The sequence below is a fragment of the Sus scrofa genome, chromosome 6 (assembly GCF_000003025.6).
Source record: "Sus scrofa isolate TJ Tabasco breed Duroc chromosome 6, Sscrofa11.1, whole genome shotgun sequence".
Taxonomy (NCBI): Eukaryota; Metazoa; Chordata; class Mammalia; order Artiodactyla; family Suidae; genus Sus; species Sus scrofa.
Window position 1 is genome coordinate 36,335,554 of NC_010448.4, and position 10,989 is coordinate 36,346,542.

The 10,989-nt window shown below is 46.5% G+C and overlaps 1 protein-coding gene across 3 annotated transcripts in view; it reads left to right on the plus strand.

Moving 5' to 3' along the window:
- The window catches only part of SIAH1 (siah E3 ubiquitin protein ligase 1), a 28,015-nt gene continuing 19,242 nt past the window's right edge, over positions 2,217 to 10,989 (plus strand). The window contains exon 1 of one of the 3 annotated variants that reach the window (XM_013998276.2): positions 2,217 to 2,348. The gene's annotated coding sequence lies outside the window, so the exon portion shown is untranslated. Of the gene's footprint in view, positions 2,349 to 7,247; positions 7,529 to 8,128; positions 8,252 to 10,989 lie in introns of those variants that run through there. The other 2 variants (XM_021094232.1, XM_005664455.3) reach the window with 2 other exon arrangements.

A 10,989-nucleotide genomic window follows, 5' to 3' on the forward strand; every position in this document is an offset into this window, starting at 1 on the left:
ACCTGCTTTCCTTTGCAACGCTGATAGGAATCTAGTTAGTATTTGGGAGGGAGGAGTGTTTCCCTGTTTGGGGCCAAGAAGGGCTCTGGGTTTGGCGAGCAGCAGAGCTAAGCTTGGAAGGGAAGGCTGATGTGTTTTCAGAGCTATCCACCTCAGCTGAATGATAAATGGGTATCAATGATCTAGTATAAGAGAAGATAGCAGTAGTTTCCTGGGCAAGAGATATCCATGCTTGCCTGGAAACAAAGACAGCCCTCTATAATCTGGGAGTGATGGGTTTGGTCTTAATGAACTGATCTGTTTTAAAACAACTGTATTGACATTAGGCACTTGGAAATAATCCATATTATCCATTAGTTTTGCTAACTTTTGATGGCGTGATCTGGGATTGCACGTAACCCATGCAAAGGACAACTTACTTTGACTGTGCAGAGGACAGCCAGTGTGCCTGGAATGGCACTAACACATTCATCAAATGGGTCAATGAACTAGCAGAGACTTGATGGGCGAGAGAGTTGAGAAGTGGGCTTTCCAAAAACTCGAGCCCATAGAGAGCGCTCCCAATTAGAGCAGTAGCAGGAAAAGAACTTAACAAAGGCAGAATTTGCGCTTTGGAAAAAGGGTGCTGGTGCCCAGGAGAACGGAGGTCGATGCTACATGGGGCTAAGGCTTTGAGCTTTGGGAACATTTGGAAAGTTACTCCAGCATGGCATTGTATTGCTGCATTGGGTGGACAGTACAGAGTTTAGAATTTTATGTATCTGAGCTTTATACTTTACTCATGTTTCTTAAATTAAGTACACTGGTGTACCCAAAGATCTGTTAAATAGGTGTGTCTGCATGCTTTTTTTTTTTTTGGCCTCACCTGCGGCACTTGGAAGTACCCAGGCCACAGCAGTGACCAAAGCCATAGTGGTGACAACATTGGATCCTTAACCTGCTGAGCCACCAGGGAACTTCTGTGTGCTCTTAATTTAAACAACAGTTTAAAATTTTAAAAATGGGAGTTCCTATCGTGGCTCAGTGGACACGAATCTGACTAGCATCCATGAGGACGCAGGTTCGATGGGTTGCTCAGTGGGTTAGGGATCCGGCATTGCTGGGAGCTGCAGTGGAGGTCGCAGACACGGCTCGGATCCCAAATTGCTGTGGCTGTGGTGTAGGCCAGCAGCTACAGGTCTGATATGACCCCTAGCCTGGGAACCTCCATGTGTCGCAGGTGTGGCCCTAAAAAGCCAAAAACAAAACAAAACAAAACAAACAAAAACAAATTTAAAAAAATTTGAAAATGGACAAGAGAATGTGAACGAGAGGAAGAATATATATGTATATATATATATATGTATGTGTTTTTAGAAAATTTCTATGGGAAAGAAATAATTATATCCAATTCTGAATATGATTCAATTATTAAAAAAAATCATAGACCAATGCAATAAGTCAAAATGCTTTCCACTTATTCCATCTGTTCCATCTCTTGGTAATTCTTATTAGGCGTCAAGGAAAGAATAGTTGTTATTGAGAAGATGTCAGTGAGTTGGTATCTGACCTCTCTTATGTATCAAGTTACTATGAAATTGTATAAGATCCCAAAATATAGATACTATCAATGGTGCTTGCTTAAGCAGGAAAGAGGACAGTCATGCTGCTTACTGTCATTGGAGCCTTTATTATGGGGCCACTATAGGATTAGCTCTTTACGTTCCATTGGAGTAGATGAAATCCGTCATTTGATGTGATCTGCGAGGACCAGGAGGCTTCCGTGCCTTGAAATAGTTTCCCCATATGGCCTGAAAACATTTGGCACTAGTCCTGAAATCCCATCAAGTGGAGCACTATTTGGGTTGGCTTTAGAGTTTACAAAGTGCTTTTCTATAGATTAACTGTCATGGAAGCAGAGTTGCTTCCCTCTTCAGAAAAGGAAAGAATGTTTCGTTACTTCACAGTGGGGCTACTTTTCTTCAGATGTTTAACATTCATAGTAGCTTGTTGTGTCCCACCCACACCTATCAACCCTTCAGACCTTCCTAGGAATAAATTCAATCAGATTCAGCCCCTCCTAAATCTAGGTAAGATTAGTGGTGATGAATTAATCTAATCAGCCAGTTTTGTATAAAAGGGAAGCGGGAGAAGGAAGGAGAAGTAGTTTCGTCTTTTCTCTAGGAGAGCTGACACCAGCCAAGCCTAGGAAAGCAAGTTTGAGAATTCCAGAAACAGAAGTTGCTTCTGAGCAGTGACGCGAAAGCTCAGACACTTTGAAACTGGTGTGTGGCGTCTCCGGGAACACTTTGTCCTGGGCAACCCCACAACTTAAAAGAATCCACCTATAAGAATCCACTGTTTATAAGGTACTCCAGCACTGGGCCAAAGGGGGTAGTGTCATTTTTAGATGGACAAAATAAAGGGGGTATTAATGGTCTAGAAGGGAGAAGGATGGGGATTTGATTTGATTTTGGCAAAGCATGGTGTTTAGAGCTTTGGTGGTCACAAAACAAAGTGTACTGTAATTTACCAGCAATTCAAAGGAGTTTCAAGAGTGATTTCAATTAAACTTACTTTTTTCTTCATGGGTGGAGTTTAGAACCGAACTCCGGTAAACTCTGAGGAAGCCACTGTTAAGTCTACTTTTGTATATGTTTTTGCGTTTGTTTTGTGTCTATCTTTTTTGTTTGTCTTTTTTTTCCCCACCCCATGGCATATGGAAGTTCCTGGGCCAAGGATCAGATCCGAGCTACAGTTGTGACTTATGCCTCAGCTGCAGCAACACCAGATCGTTAACCCACTGTGCCAGGCTGGGGATCAAAACTGGGTCCCAGTGCTGCAGAGATGCTGCCGATCCTGTTGCACCACAGCAGGAACTTCCGTGTCATCTTTTTTTGTTTGTTTGTTTTTTTCATTTTTTTTTCTATTACTCAAATGAATTTATCACATCTGTAGTTGTATAATGATCATAACAATCTGATATCACAGGATTTCCATCCCACAGCCCAAGCACATCCCCCCACCCCCCAACTGTCTCCTCCGGAGACCATAAGTTTTTCAATGTCTGTGAGTCAGCATCTGTTCTGCAAGGAAGTTCTGTCTGTCCTTTTTTCAGATTCCACATGTCAGTGAAAGCATTTGATGTTGGTGTCTCAATGTATGGCTGACTTCACTTAGCATGATAGTTTCTAGGTCCATCCATGTTGCAAAAAATGCTGGTATTTCGTTCTTTTTAATGGCTGAGTGATATTCCATTGTGTATATGGACCACATCTTCTGGATCTGCTCCTCTGTTGATGGACATTTAGGTTGTTTCCACGTCTTGGCTATTGTAAATAGTGCTGCAATGAATATCCGGAGTACATGTGTCTTTGTGAGTCATGGTTTTCTCTGGATAGATGCCCAGGAGTGGGATTACTGGATCAAAGGGTAGTTCTATGTTTAGTTTTCTGAGGAATCTCCATACTGCTTTCCACAGTGGTTGCACCAATTTACAATCCCACCAACAGGGTACCAGGGTTCCTTTTTCTCCACACCCTCTCCAGCACTTATTGTTTGTAGACTTTTGGATGATGGCCATTCTGGCTGGTGTTAAGGTGGTACCTCAGAGTGGTTTTGATTTGCATTTCTCTAATAATGAGTGACGCTGAACATCTTTTCATGTGTTTCTTGGCCATCTGTATGTCTTCTCTGGAGGATTGTCTGTTTAGATCTTCTGCCCATTTTTGGATGGGGTTGTTTGTTTTTTTGGTATGGAGCTGCAGAAGGTGTTTAAATTTTGGAGATTAATCCCTTGTCAGTTGATTCACTTGCAAAGATTTTCTCCCATTCTGTGGGTTGTCTTTTTGTGTTGTTTAGGGTTTCCTTTGCTGTGCAGAAACTTTGAAGTTTGAGTAGGTCCCATTTGTTTATTTTTCTTTTTATTGTCAATACTCTGATAGGTGGATCTGAGATGTTGCTGTCGTTTATGTCAGAGAGTGTTTGGCCTATGTTTTCCTCTAGGAAAAGTGTGTGGTCTTATATCTAGGTCTTTAATCCATTTGGAGTTTATTTTTGTGTATGGTGTTAGGGAGTGTTCTAATTTCATTCTTTTCCTGTGTCATCTTTTTAAAAATCTTTATTGGAGCATGGTTGATTTCCAACGTTGTGTTAGTTTCAGGTGTAGAGCAAAGTGATTCAGTTATCGTATACATATACCCATTCTTTTTCAGATTTTTTTCCCCATATACTATCCTTTTTTTTTTTTTTGGCCACGGTGTGCTTCGGCTTTGACGTGGGGTCTCAGTTCCCAGACCACTAGGCCACCAAGGAACCCCCCTCCCATATAGTATATATTAAAAACATGTGCTACATTCCACCTTGTAATGTCAAGGGTTTTGCCTTCATTGAACTGAAATTCACAAGCCTCAAAATGACTGCTGAAAAAAAACCCCTCTTGGTTTTTCTCACTAATGTCCCTCCTAGGTGATTGCAGAGAAGCCCAGTCACATTTTACTCCAGCCAATGTGATAGGAACACGCCCTAGCTGGGGTGGGGCAGAAGGGTGGAGTGGGGCGGCGGCTGCGGGGGCGGGGCGGGGGTTGGGGGGGGGAGTGACCTGCAACCTCCTTCCTAAGTCCTGGATTCCTTTTTCCAGCTGCTTTCTGCCTGCTCCCAAGGCACGTCACCCCTAACACCTCCAACACAGGAACTTACCTTTCCTCCTTCTTGCTCCCTGTCCATCACCATTTGTCAAGCTAGAGATGTCAGAATAAGCCTTAGAGCAGAGCATGGAAGTTGAGCTTGGGTTCGAATCCTGGCTCTGGGACTTAGCAGCTAGCCGTGTGACCTTAGGCAAGTTATTTGTGAGGTCTTTGTGCCTCAGGTGCCTCATCTATCAAATGGGGATAATAACAGTATTACTCCATGGAGTTTTTGTGAGGAGTGATAGGGAAGGCATGTGCCTGGCACAAAGGAGATGCTTGAGATGGTCGCTACTATTATTTCTACTCTTTGTCTTTAGCATTGGTCTCAGCTCTTTGATCTTCTTTGCAAACTACCCTCCCTAAATCCAACTAATGCCACTCCAAATCCAGTCGTCTCTCCACGTCTCTCCCACAAGACCCTCCTCAACGTGTCTGTTGAGCCACCGCTTTGGTTCAGGTCTTCACTCCCTGCCTAGATGGCAAGAACTTTTCTCTGGTCAGCCTTTGCTCATTCTGGCCAGTCTCAGCCAAGCTCTACCTCCCTTCTACCTTTCGACACATTCCGTCTTCAACACTACCCTTTTTTGCCTTTTTTTTTCCCCCTGATTGTCCTTTCCCTGTTACCTTTGCTTGGAAAGACTTTCCAACTTCCTCCTCCTCTACATTAGCCAAGGCTCAGTTCCAAGGTTATTCCTCAGTGAATCCTTTCTTGGCCTTACAGGCCTGCCAACTGTTGTCTGCTGCATAATTTAGGCACCTTGGCCCACAAAGCCCTTGCATTCTCTGAACCCAGTTGATTTCTTCGGCATCCTTTTCTGTATCACATCCCTTGCCCTGTGCCCTCCTAGGCCCTTCCCTTTCTCTGCATGGGAAACCCCCCCCAAAGTGGAGCTTTTTTTCATTTCCTAGAATTGGGCAGGCTTCTACCTTGCAAGGCTTTCCTCTGAAATGCCTTTCTTCTTACTCAAGTCCTCCACTTTCCACTAACCCCCCCCCCCCCCCCCCCCCCCCCCCCCGCTCCAAGCCAGCTAATTCCTTCTAATCCTTAGGTTCTGTATTCAGTCACATGTCTTATTATATACTTGGCTTGTTGTATACCTTCTTAGCACCTTCTTAGCATCAGGCACCTCCCTCCCCCGCTCTGGTAACTTTTTTTTCCCCCGCAGTTGTCCTGATAGATTTGTGAGACTGTTTATGTCCTCCACTAGATGATATATACTCCATGAATGCAGGACTAATGGCTCTGTGTTCCCAGGATTAGCACTGTGATGAACATTGAGTAAATTAATGACTTCTACACTAGGTGGACTCCATGGGTGATCAGACAGTGTATGACAGCACCTGTCAGAATCCTTCTGTATCTATCGTTGAAGAAATTAATGACAGAACACCATTGATAACTGCAGGGACTATTATAACTCACCCAAATTCTTCAAGTGAATTTTAGACTTTGAGGACCAGCATATGAGTGGCATATTAGCAGTACACGATGTGGTTCAGAACACGTGGTTTTTTACTTTCCCAACTTCAAGAAACACTGTGCATTAATGGTCCCAGAGGAAGACAATAGCCACAATAAGCAAAAACTAGGTTGAGAACAGAAGTCGAAGGATCCGACACAGTCTACAAATTTATTGGGGGAAGCTAGAAAATAGCAGCTTGCAACAGTACCTAAGATAACTGTGTCCCTCTCGCTTTCAAGCAGACACTTGAGTGTGTTCAGTGGAGTGCTTGCATAAAAACTTCCCATCCAAAAAGATTTCCTATTGGTAGGGAGCTTGGACATCATGGGAGACTATTCCCTGGATGGTTTCTAAAATCTCATATATAAAAAAAGTACCTTTTTGGTTTTCACGCAGAATGCTACTTTTATGGAGGATCTTAGATGGAAATCGAGAGCTTGTAAATATGTGACGCTGGCGTTTGCTCAGATTTGTACCTTGTACCCGTCAAGAACCGTGAATGACATTTGCTTTTTATTTTTTGTGTGACGAAAACCCAGAGTCTCATTTAGCTTCCAGATGAGGACATGGGAAAGGGCGTGCTTCCCACTGCCCACTTTTCAGCTAAAATAAGCTTTTGACACTCGTTCCGCTTTTGCTGAAGTGAAGCTCAAACCTAAGGAAGGGGGCTTGGACGTCTTCTAAGGGTGGGGTCCCGGTTGGTGGCCGCTTTCCTATTGAAGGGGAAAGAGTGGAACTGGGAAGGGCCAGAGGAGGTGCTGTGTGAAAACAGCAAACGAAACAAGAGCTGGAGACAGCGTGGCCGCGGCGCAGGACGACCCCTTGGGCCGGGGAACAAAGCCGCGGAGTTAGGGGGCGCGCGCAACCCAGGGTCTCCGACCGGGTAGACGAGCGCACGCTTCTCCCCAGCCAGGGTCGGTTTCGACCAGGACCGCTCTGTGCCAGCATTTCTTGGGCGCGAGGTGTTCAGTCTCAGCAACCACAGCTGAGGAGCCCGGGCGCCAAAGCCTTGAACACCCGCACCACGCTGCCCGCGAAAGTCTCGGCCAGCCGCGCGAGCGACTCTGCGCTTGCGCGCCGGAGGGGAGCCCCGCCCCCGCCGGGCCGCCAGAGCGCGGGGCCGCGCCTCCTCATGGCGGCCGCCGCAGTGTGTGGTATTTAGCGGGGGCGCGCGGCGGGCTCGAGGACGCGCGAAACGGCGGCGGCGGCGGCGGCTAGGGGGGAGCCGGGGCGGCCGTTGCGGGGCGCGCTCTCGAGCGGCGGCGGCGGCCCGGGGTGTCCGGTCGGTGTCGGCACGGGGAAGAGGCGGTGGCGCTGCCCACGGTGGCGGGGCTTGGCGGCGGCGACGGAGCGCGTTTGAGCCAGGACTGGGGTCCGAGGCGCGCTCTCCGCCCACAGGTAAGTGGGACCCAGCCTGGAGGGAGGAGCGGGCCGCAAGGGGCTCTGCGGGAGGAGCATTCCCAGGCCGGGTAATGGCGGCGGGCGGGAAGGGCGGCCGGGCCGGGTCGCGCCGCGCCGTCCGGGCGGGGGAGCGGGCAGCCCCCGGCGCCGGGCGCCTTTGTCTCGGCTCGAGCCGGGCCGCCCGGCCGAGCGCCGCCCCCCGCCCCTCCCCTCTCCTCCCCTGCCCGGCCCTGCCCGCCGCCGCGAGCCGGCTCGCCCCCGCCCCCGGCGCCCCGGGCCCGGCAGGCCCGCGGCGTGAGTCGGTCCCGCGCGGCCGGGGCGAGGGCGGGGAAGGGCCTCCTCACCGCCCGGCCCGGCCCCCGCGAGCCCGGGAGGCGGGCCTGGCCGGGGGAGGTGCCCGGCGCGCCCCGCGCCCAGGTGCCGGCCTTTGTTGTGAAGGGTCCCGGGGTGTGCGGCCAACATGGCGGAGGTCAGCTGAGTGCGGGCAGTGGCCGGCCCTTCCCTCCGGCCCCTCCCCGCACCGCCCTGCGGCCCGGGACCGGACGGGGCGACTCGGCCGTCCTTGGCCTCCACGGCCTGCCCCCGACCCCGGAGCGGCCGTCCCCCATTGCACCGCGTCCTTTCTCCGGCTCCGGCCTGAGCCTTCATTGTGCGGTGGGAAGAATGCAGCCTCCTCCCCTGTTTATGTCGTTAGAAGAGATCGCGTGAACGGCTTGCCAGGGAAGCTCCAGCGTCTTATTGTAAACCTTAGTTTTCCTGGGCTTCATTTTCCGGGTAGTTTGGGGCCTTTTCGCGACTCTCCCAGATTTATAATGTAGGAATGTGGATAATCTGGGCCACAGCGTTGCGTAGCTTTTTCCTTTCCCGTTCCTGGAAAGGCTCAGAATTTGCTCTGACATCCAGAGAAGCCCAGTTTGTGTGTTCGGAAAATCAGATGGTGTAGCTGATTTGTCAAAGTCATAGAAGCCGTAAGCACGAATATAGGACAGTGATCAGACTGTCCGTTTCTAGCAGTTGAACATTTACCGTTTCTTGATAAGCAGCTGTCAAGGGTAAATTGTTAACTCTTTTCAGCAGTTGAGAACGTTGGGAGCACGGACTCTGAAAACTGCCTGCCTGCTTTGGTTTCAGCCCTGCCCCACCGGTTTGTAACCTTGGGCAAGATATGCTTCACTTCTCCTGGCCTCATTTTCCTAATCTGCAAAATGGGAGTGATGACAGTACCTACCTCACAGGATTTGTTGGGAGAATGGATGAGATGATAATAAGCGAAGGTCTTAGAGCAGTCACAGGCCCATGTGCTCAGTAAATGTTTGCAGCTAAGGCTGTTTGTTGTTTAATAAGGAAACTCAGGACATGATCTTGACATGTTGCATATGCTGGAAATGCATAGGCCAGAATATATGAAATCACATTTTAAATCATTAGTGCTTAGATTTTTCTTTTAGTGCATTTCGTTTTAAAATGAAAACAAGAGGTTTAGATGATAAATTCCAGGCATTTGGAGATGATGGCATTGGGAAATTTCTGTAGTAAGGCATTTATATAGATCTTATGTAGTCTGGAGTTTAAAAAATCAAATTCATGGATCAGTTTGCTTCTGAGGACTTAACTACCTTGGAAAAGTAAAACATTGAGTTTCTGAGTGTTGGGTGTCTATGGTGTCACCATCTCTTTTGGACATTTACTGACCAGGCAGAGTGTAGTGTGGCGATAAGTGTAATGGCCTGGTAATTTTATCAGGGAGATATTGGCTCAAAGAGTGGAGGAGAGGATTTTGGTTAGCTGTTAGAACTTTGTGACAAGTAGATTTTGACCTGAAGTGGGTTATGCAAATGGTATACTTTTTTTTCATTCTGGATATTCAAGTCGTAGGCTTTTGTGATTTGGAATAAGTGAACCCCAAAGTCTTGCTTTGCCGAAATATTTCCTTTAGATATACAGTTGCTTTAAATGACCCCACTTGGCAGCTTTCCAGCATGATTTAGTAACATGTAATGATATTTTAAACTGAAGTGCAATATAAGTAATAGATAAGGAACTTTTCAGGATAAGTATTACACAAACTACAAATTCAGAAATTTAATTCAAGTTAGTGTAATGTGTTCCCTCTGAGCTTTGGGAAATTCTTACAAAAATGATGTAGGGCAATATTTTTTAATGTCTGTATTTAAAACGAATATGATTAGGCTAAGATTAATTGGGATTTCAAAGGAAATATCTAGCTATGGTAACAATGACCTAATATGAATAGGATTTTATTTTCAGTTGATACAGTTTTGAAAACAGGCCTTACATAAGGAGAGTGACAAAATAAGTTTAGTAACTTTGCAAAGCAACCATTTAAATTACATTTTAAAGCAGTTGATTTACTTGATTTCTAGAGATTGGAGGTTTTTCTTGGCTTAAAGATTTCTGTTACAGATTTTAGTTGTAGTTATGAAATTTAAATAATGGATATTTTTGGTCTAGACCTCCCTACAAACGAAATCGATTTATGAAAACCTCAGACTTCCTTCCCCCCCCCCCCGAAAGAAACAGCTAGGTATTAATTCTTCCTCTCTAAAAAGCATCCTTAATGGTTTATTTAAAAAGAGATTTTTCTGGAGTTCCCATTGTGGCGCAGTGGATATGAATCCGACTAGGAACCATGAGGTTGAGGGTTTGATCCCTGGCCTCGCTCAGCTGGTCAAGAATTGGGTGTTGCCGTGAGCCGTGGTGTAGGTTGCAGACGCGGCTCAGATCTGGTGTTGCTGTGGCTGTGGTGTAGGCTGGCAGCTCTAGCTCTGATTAGTCCCCTAGCTTGGGAACCTTCATATGCCTCGGGTGTGGCCCTAAAGAGACCCCCCCCCACAAAAAAAAGATTTTTCTAATGCATTTTAAATCATTTGATTTTCTGTGGCTATAGTTACTAGAGCATCTGCTGCAAAGGGGCAGGTATTGTGGGTTTTTTTAAATTTTAATATCTGTATCCTCAGTGCCCTAACACTCAATACATACTTGCTTTGCTATCTACTACTTTTATATTCTTCTGACACTACTACTTCTGTATTTGTACATTTGTATCCTACAAAGATTTCCTTGCTTGCTGAAAGCTAGGCCTATGTATGCTCTTGTCCGCAGGTCATTTTTAAACAAAATGACTATTTTTTAGAGCAGATTTAGGTTCACAACAAAATTGAATAGAAGGTACAGAGAATTCTGTGTGCTTTGCCCCACTCATGTATAACCTCCCCCACTATCAAGTGTAACAGAGGGATACATTTATTATAATTTATGTACCTCCACTGACACATTATCAAACCTAGAGTCCATGGCTTACTCTTGGTGGGTGTGTTACGAGTTTTGACAAATGTATAATGAGGTGTATCCACCACTATAGTATTACACAGAATAGTTTCACTGCCCTAAAAATCCTCTGTGATCTACCTATTCATCCCTCCCTCCTCTCTAACCTC